We start from the raw sequence: 13,372 nt of genomic DNA, 5'->3' as shown, positions 1-13,372 counted from the left end.
GAGAGAGACAGGAACATTTGTTCCTCTATGTGCCCTGACTGGGGATCGAACTGTCAACCTCTGTGCTTCAGGACAAGGCTCCAACCTGAGCTATCCGGCCAGAACCATGTCTTCCTTCTTGATTTATAAGTTCAATGCCAGAAGATTTTAATGTAGAAAAAAAATGAAAATTCATAGCACTCGACCAGCATATTCTTAACAAGGTCAGTTCCTACACTGAGGTATTCAGAAGGAATTTCATTTTGAGAAAATGAGTCAACTCTTCAATGAATATGCTCTCATGTCAACACGGAAGTCTTGAGAGCCCATTGGCTACCACTCTTTCCTGCAACACCCCTCACCCCCGCCTCTCTAGGAAGCGTCTGACTGAGCGGAAGCAGAGCTATCACAGACACCGAAACCCTGCTGTGTGTCTTGTTCAGAACGGGGGACACGAGTTTTGTTGGTGAGATTTGTTTTCAATGCCTTTTAAGGTAGCATTTCATATTTAAAAAAAGGTGGTTTGTCAGATTTTTGTGTTCATCCCAGGAGAGAAGTCTTCGTTCATTTAAACATTGCTGTAATTGAGATAGTCATTTCCCTGTGACATCAAAGGGTTGGATCGTGAAAACAAGATTTTATGGGAGACGTTTCTCCTCGTGCTCTCTTGTGTTTAATTGCTACAGTCAGTTAGAAAGACATTCTGAAGATGTTGCCATGAGCACACTGAGAACACTGAGTCGTCCAGTCTGACCCCAGTGTGTATGTGTGTAACATGCCCAGCTCAGAACCCTTGGAAATAAGCCGAGTGCACTTAATTCTGTTTCCTCTAGTTTCAGGTTGTAGGGCATCTAGTTTTGTGACATGCATAAATGTTTTTTTGTTTGTTTGTTTGTTTTTTGCTTTCAATTAACTTAAGGAAACTGATTCATTGTAACAACGATACGCTTGAGGTTTTAGCAAAACAAAGTTAACATGTAAATATATGCTTAACCATGGAGTGTCTCTTTGCGGAAGAATAACGGAAGCATACTGGAATGTAGAGACAGTACACATACAAATATAGATAAAGAAGGAAAGATAAAAATGGGAGTGTTGTCTTACACATTTTACAGTACATTTCATTGAAACCATTTTAAAAGAAAAATGTATCATTTGCCGATGCTCTAATTTTAACCTGTCTCATGTCTGTTAGCTGAGTTTCTACGTCAGTCTTATTTTCTGGAAATAGCAAGAGGACTCTTTTACGACAAAGGATATTTCATGTTGTGGTTTCTTTCTTTTTTTTTTTTTTTTGGTGATAGAGAGAGACAGAGAGAGACTGATAGGGACAGACAGGCAGGAAGGGAGAGAGAATGAGAAGCATCAATTCATTGATTGCTTTCTCTCATATGTGCCTTGACTGGTGGGGGGGGGGGGCTACAGCAGAGCCCTTGTTCAAGCCAGTGAGCTTTGGGCTCAAGCTGGTGAGCCCACACTCAAGCCAACGACCTTGAGGTTTCGAACCTGGGTCCTCCATGTCGCAGTCCTGTGCTCTATCCACTGCACCACCACCTAGTCAGGCTGTTGTATCCATGTTTTAACTCGGGCTGTAAGTGCAGAGTAGGTGGTGACTCGCCCCTGGAAACGTCACTGAAATGAGAACTCTTTCAATAAGGCTGCACGTTTCCATGTTGGGGGAGCCGGCCTTCACGCTGCTTTCAGGGTTGGTCCCCCCCTCTCCCCCTGTGAAGACCAAGGCTGACGTCCATCTGTAAATCATTCTTGGGCAATTGCTTGGCTAATATTTGGGCTCACACACCTGAGAGAGAAGGGAGGGTGACAGAAGTCTCAGTCAAAGGCATGCTGACCACAGGCTAGAGCTGCTGGCAGAACCCGCCTTGGAAGGCTCAGTGGCACCAGCTGTGAATGCCCGAGGACAGTGTCAGTCCCACTGGGTGTCCCCCTGCTCCCCTGAGCCCGCAATGAAGAAGGTGATTTGGCGCCCCCTTGTGTTGGTTGCTGTTTGTTTCTTGTGACTTCTAGTTTTTTTTATTTTTTTACTTCCCCCACATGGTCTAAGTTTTCTTTTATGTTTGTTAAAACACATGTCGCATTCCGTGGGCACACACGCTGCCTCCACTGTTCCCAAGGACCTTGGCCCGCACAGTGCAGGACCCTGGCCCGGCTCTGCTTGAGTCGCCCGTGCGTCTGACCATCGGCTCACGATGGGCGGTGGTGCGGCCATGTGGACGGAGAGTACCCTTGAGAGTGGAGGCCTGTCTTTGGAGTCCCCACTCCCTTCCTCCTGTCCTCTCCAGCAGCACAGTCACCATGTGGTAGGTCCCTGTTGTCACAGACAGATGCCCAGCACCCCTGTTTACAGGAAGTCCTGCATCCTCACATCACCCGGCAGCAAAGCCTTCCAGGACATGAGCCGGGTCTTCACCGGCTTCCGCCTCCTACCTGCGTCTATTGCTGGTGGCTGGCACCTGCTGCAGGTGCCAAGGACAGGCCTGGCCCGAGGGTCCCTGAGACCCAGTGTCCCATGATGAGTGGACTCTGTGTGTATGGGTGGGGGTCTCCCAGCACCCAGAGTGGCCTCTGTCACACAGTCGGTGCTCAATCTGCGGTGGCCACTTCCATGCATGAGCACCTGTCATCCCGGAGGTCTTCACGGAGTCCCCCCTCCTCACACAGGCCTCCCCTCTGTCCTGTTCCTGAGGCGGCTCCTGCCCGATGAACGCCACACCATGCTCCGTACCGTCTCAGGGCGCCCCACGCCGCGTCAGTTCCCCTCACCACCGTGTCAGCAGCCGTGGTCCCTCTGCTCCTTGTCTGTGTGTCTGGCGACGATCTGAACCTCCTGCAGGACCCTAAGGCCGGAAGGGTCTACCGGGGCTCATGTACCTCAGAAACATCAGTGCCCAGGACAGCGCCTGCGCACGCTCATCCTGCGCAGTCATCCCCGGGACATATTTCTGGAAGAAATGATCAAATGAGTTCATGGACAAGAAGAGCCCTCGGTGAGGATTTCTGAGGGAACGTCGCTGGGAAGACGAAGGCAGACCCTGAGACACAAGCAAAGCTCAGCAAAGTGCCTGTGAGGGGTCAGCTGGCTTTCCTCCTCTGTCATGTGGCCGCTCGGTGACAGCGCTCACTCACCCGCCGGGCCCTGCCACCGCTGTGTGCCCACCAAGCCAGCCCTGTAAGTGGCCATGGGGACTGAATCAATTTCCCCTGCATTTAAAAAAACTTTGTTATGGAATTAATTTCTTCAGTTCACCCAGACATGGGGCATTGCTTCTGGGTTGCTGTGTTTTCTGGGAGAGGAGGAGACACCGAGGGAGGGAGGCCGCAGGGAAAGCAGAGGGAACAGCTTGTGCAGAGGATCACCCCACAGTGGCCGCCACCTTCAGGGGAGGGGGTGCTGTCCCCAGCATCTGGCAGGAGGGGACAGGGCCCTGAAAGACACCCTCTCCCCTCTCTCTAACAGCCTGGTGCCCCCCACTGGCCGGACCAACCAGAAGAAAGCGGAGGGGCAGCCACCGTGGGGTGTGCCTTGGGGACTGGCCCCCCGCAGAGCCAGGTAACAAATGAGGATGGAGACTGTGGGAGGGGACCCCCGAAAGGAGCCAAATGCAGGCCTTTCATGAGTCACGCGCATCACTGCTCGTTGCAAGAGGAACTGAACAACAGCTGTGACATCAGAAGCTGACAGTGTCTCAGATTTCCTCCAGACCCAGACACAGGCTGGCGCATTACTGACGGTTCTCACTGATCCCGGGAAGTTTAGCAGCACCCCTGCCCCCAGGCCTGAACCCCGTATCGGGATTACCATCCCCCTCCTTAGTCCTTGTACAGGCACATGCTGGCCCTCTGAACCCCTTCCGCAGAGTGGCCACTTCTTCCAGAACCCACGTCTGATGATGCAAACATAAATCAATAAGTAAAGTAAAAATGCTCTGATTCTCAAGATCCTGTTGGCTGGCCAACACCTTCCATAGGAGGTCCTGTCCATTAGAAAGCTGCTCCCATCTGCGTCTTTTCCCTTATCGACTGGAGGAGGGTTTGGGGGGGTCATTTCTGTTCTGCCCTTGGAGTCCTGTGCCCATCCAGCCATCTCTCAACGGAACTGTGTCTGCTTGGCATGATTGTCTGTGTCATATCAGCAGACACTCACCGCCCGCAGAAGCCACAGCTGTTCTTATGACAGAACACTTCCAACCGGGTTTTCATGTCCAGGGGGGTATGCGTTGTGTTTATATGTGGCAGGGGGCGGGGTGGGGGACGGTGCCATGGGGGTGGGGTGGGATGGAGACGCTGCTACATTCTGTTGTTCATCTTGTGTTTCTGGGTAGGGTGTTCAACGAAGAGATTTCAAAATACTCAGTTCATGGATCTGGACTCTGATGTGCAATGACTTCTGCCTCAGCCATGGGCGGTAAATAGTGAATAGAGTTGAGATTCCAGATACCTGGAGACACAGTGCAGCAGTTCTTCTTCGGTTTGTAATTTCCAGGGTGACCCCTCCCCCGTCTGATGCTTTTGCCTCCCCTGGACTCTGGGCAGAGCAGGAGAGTGGACGCCTCTGAGGAGGACAGTGCCAGCGCCGGCCAGAACCTCCCGTTCTCTGGATTTTATACAGGACAGCCTTCAAGAGCTGGACAGCTAAGTGACAAGGGAAAGGAGACATTTTCAAACTTAGATCATTCATTTCCTGCCACGTTGGTCCTCCAGGGACTCTGGACTACAAAAATAAATAAATAAATGAATAAATGAAGAGTGAGGTCACCCATGATAAAACATCTGGTTGTGTTTTGCTGGTTCTTCCTATTGTGAGCCTTCCAGCATCATGATTTCAGTCAATGGCGTTGAGAGAGGGACCCTGGTTCCCGTCAGTGAGGCTGATCTTTCCAAGGAGAGCATTACGTCGTTTCACGGAACCCTGATGACCCCTGGGAAACGGCTGTCTGCCTTTGAGCTCACTTGCGGAGATGTTTTGGGAGTGGTGCCCCCCCACCCTCATGGATCCACTTCTCCGTCCCCCGCTGAGAGCGTTTGTGGGAACACAGCCCCTGGGAGACTGGATTTGGGCAAGACCCGGCAGAATTGTGGGTAAAATATGCAGAGTGCCGGCACGCCAGGATGGGCGCCCTCATGGGGGGGCAGGGGGCACATCTCCTGTTCCTGCAGGCAAAACCCACCGCCGTTAAAGACAGACACGGTGTGAGGCTGTGGTTGCCGACGAGAAGGATAATGCTTGTTCCACAGGCTCTGGCTTCCAGGCGACGTGGAAGAAGGGAAGACCCAGCCGCCACCAGGAGTAGTTCTTACGTATCTTTCCCCAAATGGCCAGTAGTTTCTGTGTTTTAGTGAGGATCAGCTGGTGTATTATTCCTTAGAGAACAGAGCGTTGTGTTTTTCACTTAATGACAGCAATTTCAATTGTGTAAAAAAGTAGAGAGGACGTGATGATGGAACCCAATCAACCATCACCAAGCTTGAGTGATACGGAACCAGATTCAATTGTTTTTCTGTCTGGGTTTTAGAAATGGGGGTGCTACGAGGAGCCTGAGACATCTGTCCGCAACGATGAGGGTCGTTGACAGGAGCAGTTGTTGAGGGTCAAGTAAGCCAGCTGACAGTCACTCCCGGTGCCAGGGCTAAACCCAGACCTCGTGTCTGGACAGTCTGAGCAAAGTTGTTCAGTTCAGTCTCCATTTCTGAAACTGGGCGGCAGGAAGAGTCGTAACTCACCATGCTGCTTTGAGGGGCGCCATGCAGAGTCTTCCCTGGGCTTTGGGCAGAGCGTTGCTCCACTCTTGGAAGGCAGTAGGTCTCTCAGAGCGCAGCCTACCTCTACCTCTCAGACTCTGGCCTCCTTGGCCACTCACAGGAAGAAGAAGCATTCATTCCAGTCAGCCTGGAGGCCACCAGGGGACAGGAACCCTGGCCTCGGCAAAGACCCTGTGTGGAAATGAGAGCTCAGGGGACCTGCGAGCAGCACAGGTGTCCCAGCCCAGAAAAGGAGGTCGAGACATGTGCCCTGGGACCACCAGCATCTCAGAGAGCTGGTCAGAGTGGACAGTGTGCCACCAGATCCCGAAATCCACCTGATGTCAGCTGGACACCCGGCTGGCTGACCCTAGCGCTGCATCACTGTCCGGTTGGTCTCAGTGCCACATCCTCGGTGACAACGAGGACGGGATACAGGGCAGACATGGAGGGAGAGGAGGAAGCAGAGGCTGAGGTCAGGACCAGAGGCCAGCCCTGAAGCTCAGCCCTGCCCCCCACGCAGTATGCTCTGGACTTGGACTACTGCCCCTTGGCATCCACACGAATTCTCTATGCAGATGCCGGTGCTGGTGCAGCTCCTGGTCATCTGGAAACACCTGGAAGCCAAACATCGGTGATGTTTGTCTTGGACCAGGGACCAAGATTCCGATGAAGTGCGTGCCTGCAGCTCTGACACGCGTGTGACAAGCCCCTTCCACCCGAGTCCAGAGTCTTGTATCCACCTGCTTCCTTTAAGGAGGAAATGACACAATCAATTCAAGTTCACATTTCTACTGAAGAACCCGCCCCTCCTCACCACCTTTCTTGTTCCTTCTCTCTCTATTTTTCCTACAAAAGTGTTTATTCGGTAGCAACTTTGCCTGATCAGTGTGTTCACATTCTTCTGATGTTAGGAAAACCAGACCCTTTCGGCCATTGTCACATTCCACAGATGGAGGCCCATCTCTTTCCTTCATAGTATCATCCAGTCAAGCAAGATGACTTCAACTCTGGTCAGATACTTGGCTAGTTTCTCTTCCTGTGTGAACACAGGTGTGTTTTTATCAAATCTAAAATGGCATTGGCATTGTAGTCCTGGTGGGTTGTGTCTCTTGGTAGAAGACATCTCACTGTCAGCAAATGTGTTTGTCCTCAGGGATCCAGCCCAGCACATGAGCGGAGTCCGGCAGTCGAGGATGAACTTAGATCAGATGGAAGGGTGTCTGTGACAGTCCAGGTGTCTGAGGTGAGACCTGAACACTGAGCCCAGGGAAGGAACCGGCCTTCCTTCCTTCCTACTTTCTCTTCCTTCCTTCCTTCCTTCCTTCCTTCCTTCCTTCCTTCCTTCCTTCCTTCCTTCCTTTCTTCCTTCCTTCCTTCCTCCCTTCCTCCCTCCCTCCCTCCCTCCCTTCCTCCTTCCCTTCCTCCCTCCTTCCTTTCCTTCCTTCTCCCCTCCCTTCCATCCTTCCTTCCTTCCTTCCTTCCTTCCTTCCTTCCTTCCTTCCTTCCTTCCCTCCCTCCCTCCCTCCCTTCCTTCCTTCCTTCCTTCCTTCCTTCCTTCCTTCCTTCCTTCCTTCCTTCTCCCCTCCCTCCCTTCCTTCCTTCCTTCCTTCCTTCCTTCCTTCCTTCCTTCCTTCCTTCTCCCCTTCCTTCCTTCCTTCCTTCCTTCCTTCCTTCCTTCTCTCCTTCCTTCCTTCTCTCCTTCCTTCCTTCCTTCCTTCCTTCCTTCCTTCCTTCCTTCCTTCCTTCCATGGTTAAGGGTTCAGGAACCCTGTGGAGCCACCAGCAGTGTCAGCAGGACCTCCTGGTCCTGTCCTCGGGGCTGGAGTTGCCCCTTCCTAGGGTGCAGGTGGCTCAGGAAAGTTTCTCCGGGATTAGGTTTGGTGGGAGAGGTGTCACAGTGGGGGGGGCATGGTTCTGTCAGGTGTTCTGCTGCAGGTGGCATCTGATGGGGACGCCACGGAGAAACGCATGGCCTGGGGACAGGAAGTGTGCACATGTGGTGCACAGGTGAGCTGCACCGGTGCTGAGTTCACACCTGTGTCTACAGGTGTCCATGGAACGGGAACGCCTGTGATGTGCTGTTCCTCCTCCATCCTCCACCCCATCCCGCTCTCCGCTGCCCTTCTCAGTCCAGACCTCTGTTCCAGCACTTGGTGTGTCTGGCTCTCAGGAAGATGACAAACTTTGTCCTTTGTTCTCGCCCCAGGGCACCTGACACGCTACACGTTGTCACCATCAAATGCTCAGGTGTGTAGGTGTGTATTCTGCTGACCAAACAAGCCCACTGTCCTCACTCCGCCTCACACCAGGGGGAAGGGGCGTGGAAGGAGGGTTTCTGCGGGCCGCCCAGCGGAGCCGTTTCCTAAGCGGTGTGGGTCAGGAGCGCAGATGGCCACGGCGCTGCTTCTGTGTTTCCAGCGTGTTACCTGAGTCCACCCAGGGCAGCATGCCAGGAAGGAGAGAGTCGGTCAGCAGGGCCCCTCTGTTCAGGGCCGATGAGGAAAGGGAGGTAAATAGAGTATATCTGCGTCCTTGTGGGTGCGACAGAGTGCAGACCTGGACAAGCGGTTCCCTGCTGATGCCACCTTTCTGAGGTGACGGAGTAGCTCTGTGCTGTGTTAGAGCAGTAGAGACGGCAGGACCCGAGTGCCATGAATGAACCTCAGCCAGAGCCCGCCCATGGGTCCACTTCCACCTCCTGTGCCCGCCCACGGGTCCGCTCCCACCTCCTGTGCCCGCCCACGGGTCAGCTCCCATCTACGTTTGGTTTGGTTATCGGGTTGCAAGCATTTGTCAGTCACTTCGACAGTCAGCACGGACTTCGGCATGGATGAATGAATCTGAGGCCATGGTGAAGAACTGGGGCACAGAATTACGACTGTGCCAGGTTGCACGCCCTGCACATATATCTTGATGACTTAAAAACTGGGTTCTTCAACTACGCAGAACAAAACGACTATCTTTTCACATCGATGCGGTTCTCAGGTTCTCAGTGTGTCACTTAGTAACTGATACACATGAAAGGATGTCATTGTCATCTCTGTTATTTATCTGGTCTGCTTATTCTGTGGGCGTTTGCATAAACAGATCTACAGACTATATGCTAAAAGGTACTGCCAATACTCTAAATATATTGTCAAGAATATAGGAAGGCTATGTTATGACCTGGAAACCAAACTGTTAAGCATCCAAAGAGCATTGTTTTTTAATTTTTTAAATTTTTTAAATTTTTTGGTGAGAGGAGGGAGGCAGAGACAGACTCCTGCATGCGCCCGACCGGGATCCACCCAGTATGCCCACCAGGGGGCAATGCTCTGCCCATCTGGGGCGTTGCTCTGTTGCGACCAGAGCCATTCTAGCACCTGAGGCAGAGGCCACAGAGCCATCCTCAGCGCCTGGGCCAACTTTGCTCCAATGAAGCCTTGGCTATGGGAGGGGAAGAGAGAGACAGAGAGGAGGAGAGGGGGAGGGGTGGAGAAGCAGATGGGCGCTTCTCCTGTGTGCCCTGGCCGGAATTGAACCTGGGACTTCCACATGCAAGGCTGACGCTCTACTGCTGGGCCAACCTGCCAGAGCCCCGAAGAGTACTTTAACACATTCATGAATCAGTGGCGTCAGGTGGAGACGACTGTGCAGTGTAGCAGAATTGGTTCTGAGCCTTCTTGACCTACTAAGTCAAGAGTGCTGTTTCTACGGCAACTGCGCTTGGTGACAATGACCACTACTATTTTAAGAATCTAAACAGCAATTTTCAGCTGGCGGTGGCTTGCCCACACATCATGGATGCAAAGCACTTGAAACAGTCTGGTACGTGGAAGGCACGTAATTTCTCGCTGTGGAGATCCCACTGGAAGATGTGGAGCTTAGAGAGGGATGTCCCTGCTGTTTGGTTGCAGCTTGCAGGCTGACTCGGGACCATTGGTCAGTGTCGTCACAGACTGGATGCCTCCAAGACTTGAACTTCAACATCGAGGGCTGAGCTAGAACATGCCATAGAATTCACACAAGGTCTCCTCCCCACAGGCACCCCGACGGGGCAGCTTGTCCATTGGATCTGGAGGGAAGGCACTGGTTTCGGGAGCTGTGACCTGAATTCTGTTTCTGATGCTGTCGGTGACCATGTGGCCTGGGATAGATAACAGCATTTACTTCTATGGTGTGATCACTATGGCCGTGACAAGCTAGACAGCTTCTCATGCCAAGACTTTTTTTTTTTCAAACACATGCTTTACTTGTAAACGTTAGCCCAGAGGTAATGGTAATCTGCTGTTATTATGTTCAACGATGGTGCTATTTTGGTCTTCAACGTTCTTTGAAAAAATTAGTTTCCAGTAATTATGTTTTAAGCAGTTATATTGCACGCATGTGTCTGTGGCCCCTCTGCTATGAAATCTTAACCCTTAAAATCCATTCGTCACCACTATTCCATGCAGACGTGACAAGTTTGCATCAATCCACTCACCCAAGTCTTCAGTTTTTAGATCTTCCACTTGCCCCTCCCTTCCAAGTTCATTCAACATCTGTGTGGTCAAGAATATGAACACATATTATCTTATGAAGAGTTCCAGTTTTCCACAACAATGCCTAATCCTCACCACGGTATGGGACATCAAAAAACAAACAAACCAATCTCTCTGTCTGGTTGGCTCAGTGGTAGAGTGTTGGCCTGGTGTGTGGAAGTCCCAGGTTCGATTCCCGGCCAGGGCACACAGGAGAAGCACCCATCTGCTTCTCTACCCCTCCCCCTCTCCTTCCTCTCTGTCTCTCTTTTCCCCTCCCACAACCAAGGCACCATTGGAGCAAAGTTGGCCTGAACACTGAGGATGGCTCCATGGCCTCTGCCTCAGGTGCTAGAATGGCTCTGGTTGCAACAGAGCGGCGCCCCAGATGGGCAGAGTATTGCCCCCTGGTGGGCATGCCGGGTGGATCCCGGTCGGGTGCATGCGGGAGTCTGTCTGACTGCCTCCTCGTTTCCAACTTTAGAAAATACAAAACAAAACAAAGAATCATCAAGGGTAACATTAAAATGAGCAAGAAGCAGATACTGTGTGCATTTAAGGCAGCAAACGCGGACTGTCAGTATGAAGGGACGTGGAATTTCAGCAAGGAAGGAAGAAGGCAATGTTTATGCAGACAGAAAAGCTGTCCCCTGCACTTACACATCCTGGTCACCTTGTCCTCCCTGCAGAGGGACAGTTAGAGAGCAAGAGTCCATTAAATGTTACCGGCAAGATGTGATTAGAAATTGACCCAGGACATCAGCATCTGGTAGCTGGCCACAGCCCCATGCCTGATTTTGTTTCTCACTGACGAGCGGAGAAGAAGAAAGCTCTATTGAACAAAATCTAGGCCGAGAGCGAACATATGGCAGTGAGATTTCTTTCAGATGAAGTCATTTTAAACTGCGACGTCTCAGAGAATTATTTATTTTTTTTCCCCTGGAGACTCTTCTAACAGTGTCCTTAAAAAATCTGGCTGTGCCAAACTGGAGAAAATGATCCTTTAGAACCTGAGAAGATGCTCAGTTTTCTCCTCGGCTATTAATTCTGGGAAGATTTCCATATCATCATGGAATAGCAAACAGATTTGTCTGGGGGACTTTTGCCAGGAACGGAGTCACGTAGACACATCCTGCTCCATCGTGGAATCAGGAAGCGGTTGCTCTGCGGTGACTCACGGACAGAGAGCGGAGGCTGCCCTGCAGCTATCTCTCCACCCCGCCCCCCTCGAGCTGGAAGGTCGTGTCGATGACATCACTGCACATGTCCACACTGTCCAATGTGTTGTCCTTGTATGTTAGTAGGCACATTGGTTGGACTCCTCTTGGAAATAAACAGAAATAAACGGAACACCATTATACCACAGGGCATGAACTGTTTCCGCTATTACTTCAACCTTAACTGTTATAGGTTCAATGTTATTTTAAAAACTCCACAAAAACAAGACTTGATTACCGTTGCTTTCTTCTCTGTTTACTAGCCGGATGTTGTTATTATAATGGATAGCATTAGCAATGACAATTGTCCTACGATGGCCCCTTCCAATGGAGAGGTCAGTGTTTGTTTTATTGTATTAATTAATGCACCTTGTTTCCATGGTCTCACTTACTCTCTCAGACAGTCCCCAGGACGCACCTGTTCTTCTGTTTCACGTTTCAGAGCATGGCGGCACAGAGAGGCGAAATGACGTACCCAACGTCACACCCCTGACAGCGCGCAGAGTGGGGTGCAGACTTGGGGAGAGAGCCACCGGAGAAGGGGTGTTGGAGGCGGTGTGTTGGAAACCAAACCTGATTGGATGGGAGAACGCACCCTGGTGTGTGGAGCTACATGGAGCCCAAGAAGGACCTGGAGCCGATGGGTGGGGAACCCGGATGACAGGGTTGCAGGTGGGGGCCGTGACCCCCTACCCCATTAAGTAGACAAAGGGACACTGACAAACTGGATATCCCAGGTCACTACCCCCTGGGCATCCGGGTGACTGACCTCGGTAGGGAAGGTCCCCTCACTTACTTATGGATCATCTTATGTAAATCACTGAAAGCTCGATTTTTTCTTAAGGACGACCAGCCCCCACCCTTGAATCCCCTATTTAACCCGACCTGCTAGAGAACTAACTGGTGGCTGACCTCTGCCTTAGGCCTCAGCCGGGCAGATGACCCCCTTAATAAACTTTTCTTACCCTGAACTTCTGGTGTCCTCCTTTGGCCGACCTCGCACTGGAGATGCAGAGGGTACTGGAATCTCTGTATCACTCCGACAGTAAAGAAGACTGCCTGTCCAAGACAAAGATCAGTTAGCATCAGGTGCTCATGCAGTTTATTGGGAAAAATCTGTCTGAAGTCTTGAGGGGAAGATATTTGAAGAAGACGATCTGTTCTTATGTACGGGGGGTGGGAGGGGCATTGAAGGATGTTCTCACCAATGTATGAAACGAGGACACCACACCCCTACTCTCCCTGGAATAAAGAAAAACGAAAGGGAAGCCATGAAAAATGATAGATGACAAACAGCCCAAAGTGGGAAGAGGGTAGGACCATCAGAGGAAGTGGACAGAGAGGTTGGTGACACTCGCGGTGACTGCAGAAAGGTTGTTGATGTTTATTACTAAACAGTGCAGGTTATTATAGAAAGGTTGTTGATGTTTATTACAAAACAGTGCGGCTGTTACATAGCTGATGTGAGTGAAGATCAGAAGTGCTGGGATGCAAAAGCAGTGGGAAGCAGCCTACGATCAAGTCTGGAGCTACCGTTCTAGGATTATTCCCACAAAAGAACAAGAAAAGAATTATGGAGGATGCGACTTCTCTAATCCTTTTCCTAGACACTGTTCCAGGAAAATACCCGAATGGAGTCATGACAGGACATTTTTGAGTCTGTTGGCAAAAGCTCAGAGGACGCCAGCGGGTGGCAACCTTATGCCCTGCGTGTGGCAGGAGCCGTGTAGCAGGAGCCATGTGGACGGCTCCTCATCCCCACCAGGCAGGGCCTGCGGCTTGGGTTCCATGTGAAAGTGGCTGTAAAGGAACTTTCTCGGTTTTATTGACTGTGAATGGCTGTTTCTGTTTAGCCAGAGTCTGTGGTTTGTGTAAAACACAACGCTCCAGGTGTGTCACTAGAACCCTGCTGCAAGT

At 51.3% G+C, this 13,372-nt stretch overlaps 1 long non-coding RNA gene across 2 annotated transcripts; it reads left to right on the top strand.

Annotated features, from left to right (window-relative positions):
• Positions 1–371: 371 nt before the first annotated feature.
• LOC136320292 (uncharacterized) lies at positions 372–12,330 on the top strand. 2 transcript variants are annotated; one of them, XR_010728293.1, is made up of 3 exons: positions 372–445; positions 6,893–6,982; positions 11,898–12,330. It is a non-coding gene; the product is annotated as an uncharacterized lncRNA (long non-coding RNA). The 2 variants fall into 2 exon arrangements; XR_010728292.1 differs by lacking the exon at positions 11,898–12,330 and adding an exon at positions 7,787–7,907.
• Positions 12,331–13,372: the final 1,042 nt, after the last annotated feature.

The sequence above is a fragment of the Saccopteryx bilineata genome, chromosome 1, assembly GCF_036850765.1.
Source record: "Saccopteryx bilineata isolate mSacBil1 chromosome 1, mSacBil1_pri_phased_curated, whole genome shotgun sequence".
Taxonomy (NCBI): domain Eukaryota; kingdom Metazoa; phylum Chordata; class Mammalia; order Chiroptera; family Emballonuridae; genus Saccopteryx; species Saccopteryx bilineata.
This window is presented reverse-complemented; position numbering and strand designations above follow the sequence as displayed.